This window comes from Hibiscus syriacus, unplaced genomic scaffold (assembly GCF_006381635.1).
Source record: "Hibiscus syriacus cultivar Baekdansim isolate YM2019G1 unplaced genomic scaffold, ASM638163v2 tig00112285_pilon, whole genome shotgun sequence".
NCBI classification, from domain to species: domain Eukaryota; kingdom Viridiplantae; phylum Streptophyta; class Magnoliopsida; order Malvales; family Malvaceae; genus Hibiscus; species Hibiscus syriacus.
Window position 1 is genome coordinate 4,318,463 of NW_024063293.1, and position 10,511 is coordinate 4,328,973.

Sequence of the window (10,511 nt, forward strand, 5' to 3'; positions counted from 1 at the left end):
TAGGTGATTTTTAAATGCAAACGTTGTATTATGTGTATTTTATGTGTAAACATTTAACATTTTCAGTTAGGCCCATGTATATTATTAGTAACTTGAGTTTGAACATTGCTATGATTTGTTCAGTTGTTATCACTTATTACACATTCATTTGACTATCGCAACGCAAATATGACTATCGCAACGCGACTATGACTATCGCAACGCGACTATGACTATCGCAACGTGAATTTGAATATCGCAACAGGATAATCGCAATGCAAATTTGACTATCGCAACGCGAATTTGAATATCGCAACGGGATAATCGCAATGCGAAAATGACTATCGCAACGCGAAAATGACTATCGCAACGCGAATATGACTATCGCAACGCGAATTTAACTACCGCAACGCGAATTTGACTATCGCAACGAGATAATCGCAACACGAAAAGACTATCGCAACGCGAATTTGATTATCGTAACGGGAATTTGACTATCACAATGAGAAAATCGCAAAGTGTATTAGACTATCGCAACGCGAATATGATGCAGATTGAAATCAACAAATCAACTTTTACATTTCAATCAATTAAACAAGCACAAATAAGAATTATTTACACATCAATAATCAACTTTTAATCAATTAAACAAGCACAAATAAGAATTATTTACACATCAATTAAACAAATAAGAATTATTTACACATCAATTAAACAAATCAACTCTTATTATATTATTTTTCTCATCAATTAAACAAGTCAGACTTTTAAGAATCAATTTCAATAAAAAAAAGTGTACCCCAGACAGTTGTTTATGCACCCATACATCAATTTCACGCAGCTCACTTCAGGATTAACCTGCAGAAACCAAACATTTGCTCAAACAACACTTTCTACACATCTAAAACCAACAAACAACAAATTATATTGAATTCTAGGTACTTAACAACACTTGCATTTGACTTACCAATTGTTTATGGACACTTTCATAACTCGGATGCAGGTAGGCAGCGTCTCACATATATCGTTCTAGCCATAAAATGCCGAAACCACAAGCCTACTGCACCTCTATCTCTATCGGTAGGAGGTAGAAATTTGTGTACTTCCTGTCATCAAACGCTCCAAGCACATGCATACGAGAGAACCACAATCCCCTCTGGCTTCTTGTGGTTTGTTGTGGCGCGGTCTCGTCTCTGATAACTGTAATATTGAACTTCTTTGGCTTCTTGTTTCCAGAATAAGTCCAATAATTAATCGCATCCAAGAATTTAGCCAAATGAGAGCTCCATCCCTTAATAATATCTCTCAAATCAGATAATGATATGTAATTTATCATGCTGTCATATACTATTGTATTCAGGGATGGAAGCTGAAGCTCGACGAGAAGCCAATGAGTACGTTCCAAAACAGGGATAAACACTTACAATCATAAGTAATAATTCAATTGCGCACTTATTTATAAACACCTTTAAAATATTTAAAAAATAAATACTAACCTTATCGACCTCCCACCATGCAGGATAAAGTTTAGCTTGTCCTTTAGCCAACACATATGATTCATGTCGTTGATTCTTCATGTGAACTACGTGAAAAGACGTCGGCATAATTGTATATCGTGTATTTTTTTTTATTTTTTCTGAGTTTCCTTATTATTAGAAGACGTGACACCCATACATCAATATGCTGTTTACAAAAAAAAAGACATATATTAGTGAATTACATAAATTTAAAAAAAAATAATCAAAATGAAATATAAGAAGAAAAATATAAGACTTACCCCCCATCGAAATAGTCGTTGTCGTCAACCCCTAATAACACACCCCACCAAGACTGATCAATCAACAAATGCATATCATCGTTGAGTTTGTATATGTCAGCGTAACACCCCTGGCTCCGCTCATGTAGATAAAAATCAACTGCGGTCTTAGCCCAAATGGTATTATCCAGAATTATTTCCGGTAGTTTTTTCCTCTCCACTTCATCTGCCGGAATGGTACTGGCCGGTAACTTATACGAAAGCCAACAGTCATCCATCATGTATGGCACGGGAGGGGGTTTCTCAATAATTCGATATAATATACCGTGTGAATCGGACTCTAGAATGTTGGGAGGGACCTCTTCAACGATGTCATGGGCCTCTTGAACGGTGGGAGGGGACTCTTGAGGGATGATAGGGGCCTTTTGAACGATAGGAGAGGCCTCTTGAACGATGACAGGTGAGTCGAGCTTCTTCTTACAGAGTCTACGCACTTTGGGGTGAACGGAGACTTAATGGCACGTGCACGCCGTCTGATGCATGAACCCCGTCGTGCAAGAAAAACCCGACGTAAAGCATCCACCTTATCGGGCCGCTAAAAATAAATTAATACATAAAATCAGTAAATAAACAGACATGATATTAAACAGTGAAAACAAAGACAAATATGTTTCAAACTTGCACGATATTCACCCAAGTCATTATTCTATCATAAAGGTTTAGTGCATGTTCAAGGACAACATAAAGGGTAGTAGTTTATTCTTCAAACTTAAATTTGCAACACTGTGAAGTTAGTATTTGTCTTTGTCTTTTGGTTGAAGTAATGCAATCCATTCGAGTTTCAATTTGCAGAAGAAGAATAGTTTCTGAAACTTAAAATCGCAACACGAAACTTAAAATCGCAACACGAAAATGATTATCGCAATGAGAATTTGACTATCGCAACGCGAATTTGACTATCGCAATGCGAATTTGACTATCGCAACGAGATAATCGCAACGCGAAATGACTATCGCAACGCGAAACCAAAATTGCAACGCGAAACTAAATTCGCGTTGCGATAGTCATTTTCGTATTGTGATTATCCCGTTACGATAGTCAAATTTGCGTTGCGATAGTCATTTTCATATTGCGATTATCCCGTTGTGATAGTCATTTCCGCGTTGCGATAGTCATTTTCGCATTGCGATTATCCCGTTGCGATAGTCAAATTCGCGTTGCGATAATCATTTTCGTGTTGCGACTATTCTTCTTCTGCAAATTGAAACTTGAATGGATTGCATTACTTCAACCAAAAGACAAAGACAAATACTAACTTCACAGTGTTGCAAATTTAAGTTTGAAGAATAAACTACTACCGAATGAATTTACTAAGCAATCCAAAAGACAAATATGAATTTACTAACTTCAACCAAAAGACAAAACAAAGACAAATACTAAGTTATTTTAGAACTGTTTAGTAGTATTGGCAGCAACCGAATGAATTTACTAAGCAATCCAAGTGAAATGGTTAATCTAAGTGAAATTACGAGTAAATCAAGTTTAATATGAAAAATCTTAAACTTACCTCGTTGCGTAGAGTATGAACCTCATTCTGCAATGATGCTACCATCTCACGTAGAGCCGCTACCTCACCACATAAAGTAGATACCTCATCACGCCATTCACCATTGTCATCGCGTAAAGTACTGACCTCCTCACGCAAGGCATTGACTTCATCACGTAACTCCCCTAACTCATCCCGTGGAGGTGAAGGTGGAGAACAGGGAGATAAATGTCGTGGCATCTTTGCCGGTCGCCTATCATGAGGTGATGGTGGAGAAGAGGCTCGATGATGTGACAGAATAGGTGATGGCTCTCGTTGTATAGGTGTATAGTGTGGTCGATCAGGTGATGGCTCTCGAAGTGGAGGCTGCTCATCATCCGTGCCATCAAAAAAATGCTTACTAGCTTGCCACCAATCAGTAACAAGCTCAGCTTCCATGGGTGTCAGCCTCTGTAATGGAGTGTTGGCCTCCTAACAATATAAAAGCTCAAATAAAGTTAAACGTGTACTAGTAATAACTTGTTTATATATGGTAGTATTTGTGTTAACTTACATCATTTATTGTCATATACCGTAGTAACTCTTCCCAAATCAACAGCCGTCGTTTCCTCTTCCAGGAAATAGCCCTAGGAATATCATTTGAAGTTTTGAATGCATATGTCTGCATGTCGGGAAAAGCCTTAAATATCCAAATCTACAAACAATATAATACATAAACATTAGTAATTGTTAAAATAATTATAATTTTGGAAACATTATATAGAAATTCTTACCTTAAAGGCCCAAATAAAACCTGACAAAGTGTATTTGGAACCATTGCCACGCAAACTTTTGCGGTCATCAAAGGCAGACGACAACTTATTCCAGGTAGCTTTTCATAGATACGAACCCCAATGAAATAGGTTCCATGCATTTAGGTCCTCTACCAATAATATTAGGTCCTTAGGAATAGGTTGTCTGCCCTCTCTGCCTAAAAAGTCGGCATGCAAAAGTACTAAAAGGCATACTCGGACAACATCGACGTCATCTATCCGAGTAAAACCATCTTTCTTATTAAATAATCTCGTCAAGTCGTTGACGTGTAAATTCGACTTCTCCATTGACAGCTCAGGAAAAACCCAGGATAACCATGATGGGCGGGTAATATGACTAGTGTATCGACCTATATCATCGTGTCCGAAGCGTAGACCAGTGATTAAGCAAAACTCCTCCCGCCCAAAACACGTATACGACGGTGGAAAATAAAACCATATCTCTTTATTACCACGTTCTATACTCTTGGGTAGATCGCGTGTCATGGTCTGAAGCCACAAATGGGTCAAAATAGCATCTCCACCCGGATGTTGTACTTTCAGCCATGGCCCGAAGCAAGTATCCTCAAACAATTGTCTTTGTACAGGTGAAAGCTTCGACGCAATTGTAGTGACTAGGCTTATTTTATTCCTTAAGGTCAATTGAGCCGAAAAAAAGTTCTACAAAATCAATAAACATACCAAGTTAGATATACCAAAAACTACAATGTGAAGATATACCAAAAACAATACATAAACATAAAGCGTAGTAGTTTATTCTTCAAACTTAATTTTGCAACACTGTGAATTTCGTATTTGTCTTTATTTTTTGGTTGAAGTAATGCAATTCATTCAAGTTTCAATTTGCAGAAGAAGAATAGTTTCTGAAACTTAAAATCGCAACACGAAAATGAAAATCGCAACACGAAAAATGATTATCGCAACGCGAATTTGACTATCACAATGAGATAATCGCTACACGAAATGGCTATCGCAACGCGAATTTTGTCGTTGCGATTTTCATTTCGCGTTGCGATTCTCGGTTTCAAATGGTCATTGTCTAAAATTGAAACTTGAATGAATTGCATTACTTCAACTAAAAGACAAAACAAAGACAAATACTAACTTCACAGGGTTAAAGACTAAACAGTAGCAGTATTGGCAGCAATCGAATGAATTTAATAAGCAATCTAAGTGAAATGGTTAATCTATTATTGAAATTACCAGTAAACTTATCATTAATTTCAATATGAAAAACCTAATAATAATGCAAAATTTTCAAAATAAAAATAATTAAAAAAACTAACCCTCGGTGGTTGATTTGATTGATTTTCCATTTCTGATCGAGAATGATTGTGAGGGTGGCTATGAGAGATGGAGATAGACGGATTTCGTCGGAGATGGGGATGGATTTCGTCGGAGATAGGGACGGATGTCGCCGTAGAGAGTGAGAGATGGAGATGGAACTGAGTTGTGATTTAGGGTTTTAGGTTAAGAGTTGCGATTACGGGTAAATATTCATGTTTGGAATTTGAAAATAAAATACGCGTTGCGATAGTCAGAATCGCGTTGCGATCACGTGTTATCGCGTTGCGATTTACATATTCGAATTGCGATTATCTAAAATCGCAACGCGAATTTCGAAAATCGCAATGCGATGGTCAAAATCACGTTGCGATTTTTGAAATCCGCATTGCGATAATGGAGATCGCGTTGCGATTTAGAGATCGCATTGCGATTTTATTGGTCATTTTGGCAAATCGTAAAAAAGTTGGTTAAAATCGTATATTATAAGGAATTTTCGGTCACTGAGGTTATTTTCTCTAAAAAAAATATGTTTTATCTCTTCTCAAAATTTATAATTTTGTCTGCATCCATACAAAATTCTTGACTTCTACCTTACTCGAACCATTGCTCATACCAGAGTCCTCAATTTTCCTCAGCAGGACTTAGACCAGAGTACTTGATGGCTCCATGGGTTCGAGTTTGACTATCTGTGAACTTTTTTCCCACAGCAGGGCTCCGACCAGAATTCTTTTTGAGGCCTACATTGATGCTAACAGTTAGCTTGTTCCCTCGGCTCGCAGTGGAGTTCTTAATACCGCCAAGAGTTAAGTTATGTCCCTCACCAGTGCTCGGCTTATGTCCCGCACTAGGGCTTGGACCAGAGTTCTTAATACCGCTAAGAGTCGAGCTTTGTCCCTCACCAGGGCTCGGTTTATGTCCCTCAGCAGGGCTTGGACCGGAGTTCTTAATTCCACCAAGGGTCGAGCTATCTCCCTCTCCAGGGCTTGGCTTATGTCCCGCACCGGAGTTCTTAATGCCTCCGAGGGGAAAAGATTAAAAAAGATTGGACTGCGTTCATCATATCGGAAATAATATGAAATGAGAATACGAGTAAGGCGACTATTTATAGTAAGGGGAAAGTTTGAAGTTCAATGATTTAACCATGTATTTTATATATAATATTAATTTAATTCTTAAACTTTAAATAAAATATCATTTTGATTAATAAATTTTAATTAAAATATTAATTTAACCCTTAAATTCGATGAAAATCTCTAGTTGTTGGCTACTCACCACCGTCATTGGTCACAGCTAATCGCCGTAAGTTATTGTTAACAATGACCGTTAGACATTCTTTCTCTCCTCTTAAATCGTGAATGTATTTATTTCACTAAAAAATACTTCATACTCTGCAAATCTAATCTAAAATCCTGTACGATATCATCAATTAAATCATTCATTATTTTCATGTGTAATTATTTTCCCTAATATGGTAGTATTTTTAGCATGTTCCTCAATTGTTTCCATGTATAGTTATTTTATTTTTCTAATATGGTAGTATTTTTAGGGCATAATGTTAAAATTAGCCCTTAACAATGATCAAAATGATCATTTTGGTTTCTTTTTTTTTTTTTGGTGTATTTTGGCCTCTCAATTTTCATTTTGGGTAAACAAGCTACTCCATGGATGAAAATCGTTGGTTAACAAATGATTAACGCTCTAAAATAAGAGTTCTTTTACCATAAAATGGAATGTTGGATCTAAAATACTTCAGAAAAAAAGAATAATGGTCAAAGTGACTAAATGAAACGTGGGGCCAAAATGCTCTAAAAAAGAACATGAGCCAAAATAATCATTTTGATAAATATTGGGGACTAATTTTGACATTATACCTATTTTTAGCTTGTTTCTTCAACATTCCCACGTACAGTTATTTCTTATTCTAATATGTTAATATTTTTAGCATGTTTTTTCATCATTTACATGTATAATTATTTTATCTTATTTAAATAAAACAATATCTTTACCATGTTTCTTCATTATTTCCATATATAATTATTTTTTAATATGGAAACATTTTTACCACGTTTCTTCGTTATTTCCATATATAATTATTTTTTTCTATTATGGTAGAATTTTTAGCATATTTCTGACAGAGAATACGCAGTGTAGATTTTTTTTTTCTGAATAAAACCCTTTTCTGCTTATATATTTTGATTTATAAAGAAGAATAAAGGTTAGAATAATAAAAATTATGAGACGACCCTACGGGAAAAAAATGTGAATTTAAAAGAATGCAAACAAAAGATATTAGAGAAGGGTCATTGAAGAACTCAACTAATCATTAACTCCTCTCCGAGATTAAAATAAATTAAAGAAAAGAAAAATACATAATGCCAATTTTCTTTTAATTTATGTTTTATTCTATAATATAAATATATTCTTATGATTTTACAGTTTATATTGTAATTAATATATCTTTATAAGAAGTATGATACATTTACGCCGTGTATTTTTTTTTAATTTTTCGTTTTTATAGAATCTTTGTATAAGTGAAAATAAACTAATGAGAAAATAATAGAAATGAGAATACTCACTGGAAAAAAATAAGAAAATGATTTTAATCATTTATTTTCACTCATTCAACTATCTTAAAATTATTTATAACTTTTTAATTTTTCACCAGGTGTAAGTAGATTCTAACAGTGGCGGATGCATGTGGCTCTCTACGGGAGCACTTACACACCCATTATTTTGGGGGAAATTTAAATTTAGTTTAATTTGTTAATGGAAATAGGAAAAATAAGAAAATTTGCATGCCCAATTTTTTTAAAATAGAGTATTATAATTTTGGACCCTCATTTTTTATTTTTTAGATCCGCCACTGGATTCTAACCCCTTATATATATCATTGATTTAATCATAACTTAACCTAAATAATAATTGGGTAAATTACAAATTTAGTAATTTAATTTTACCCTCTCTCCTATTTTATTTATTGTACTTTAAAAGCTTTTAATTTAATAATTAAACTTTATATATTGAATTTTTTTTATAACTCTGTGGTTAATTTTATAACACCTTATAACTTGACATAAAAGATGATTTCTTTAATCTTTAAAATCCATGTCAGAAAAAATTGAAAAAAAATAAATAAAAAATAAATTTGTTTAAACCCAAAGTGACTTTTTTTGCCCTAGATGTAAGTGGTTGTCGGTTGTTAGAAAGGAAACAGAGCGAGAGAGAAATGAGTTCTAGAGATAGGGACCAAACATGCACAACATCGCATCCCTCTTTCTCTCTTCGCCACCAGGCGTCACCGTGTCCGTAGACTGCAACCTCTGCAACCCAGCTGCAAGCTTCCCAGTATACATCGTCAATGGATTTTTCTTCTGCTGTCTCCGAGCTCCTCCTTAACTTCGCCACCGTTCTCCTCCATCTCCCATTTCAACAATGTTGTTCTCGTTTTACTTGTGATGGTTATTAGAAATGGTTTGTTGGGAACTTGGCATCACGGCGTTTAGTGTAATTAACATCTCCGAGTTGAAGGAAAATGGAGTGTTGATGGCATTACAATCAAAAGGGATGCAGTCCCAATTTCACATCTTCTTTATGTTGGCAACAACTGTATCTTCTTCCAAGCTAATGTTAATCTGCTATTCTACACTTTAGTTGTTTTAATTTGAAGGATATATCTGGAAATTGAATGAAAAGAAGAATATAGAAGTAAAAATGAAGGAAGTACTTCAAATGAAATTAGTTATATCTTTACCACCAATTGAAAGCAAATAATTTGATGTTGGTGTGCATATTTGAAACTGCAATAGCCCCTAAGCAGACAGGACTCGATAATGCTACAACAAATAAAAGATAGTATAGTAGACTTGACTACATGAACATGATCATATATGTCTTAGTGACACAAACAAAGATGGATCGAGCGGATGCTGGTGGAGGCAGTTTCCTCTTAAAAGTTTTAAATTCTCGTATATTTTTTTATACTTTTTTGTGTATTTTTTATCCTTAAAATTTTATAAATTAGTCTCATATCATAAAATCATGTGTCAGTGCTGAAAACAAGTCTAGCAAACAACAACATGATAAATAACTGCTGCATCACAAGGACTGTGGCTAGGATAAAAGGCAATATGGGCATTTTCATTTGAACTAAGCAGAATCCCTTGGAGGAGGTATTGAAGTAGAGGTTATAATCTTCTTACTTCAGGTGATGTTTAGTCTTAGATCAAATAGGTAAATATGTTTTTTAACTCGATAAAAGTAGATATTATCTTGTCGATTGTGTGTAAATATTTGTCTCGTCAATCATGTTTGTTAAAGTTTTGATTATAGCCATTGTATTACCATACGTGTAACAGGCAAGTTGTGCAAAAACTGTATGAATGGAACTAAGAGCATAATTTGCCAATATGAAAGCTTATCATGATGCCTTTGCCAATATGTAATTCCCCAAATGCACACGAAGAAGTAAGTATATCAAGAGAAATTAATGATGAAAGAGAATATTATTTTTTTTAAAGATTTTTGGTTTAAACAATTATGTTATGTCAGTAGGATGTGTGTATAACATAAATACTATCAAATTTATTACATGAGATTAAGTTAAATCTTACAACATGTCAAGCCAAATTTAGAAATTTATAGATCGGGTATTGCAGAGACGATGGAAACTTTTCCAACCTAATTTGCTCAATTCGCAAATGTCATGATTCAAATCTTTGATCATGCTTAAGAGATCTAGTTCATCATCCCACTTATCAACTGATTGTTGGGTAAACTATACTAGATACTACTAAACTTTGCTCTTTAACTTGTTTGTACCACTAAACTTTTAATTTTATCAATTATAACATCGAATTTTAATTTTACATCCAATTATGTCACTCCATCATTAAGTCAGTAACGAGATGACGTGACTAACGATTGTTGATGAGACCTGCCACTCCAAAACAATTTCATTTTGCTGACGACTATTGATATCCAAAATAACGACAGTTTAGACTCCAAATTTTAGAGGTGTATCAATTTTACCATTGAACTTTTAAAAAATTTACCTTTTTGACATTGTATTTTTCAATTAGTGATAGGTAGTTTGGCCGTTGTCGGCAATCAACCACCGCCATTGATTATACTT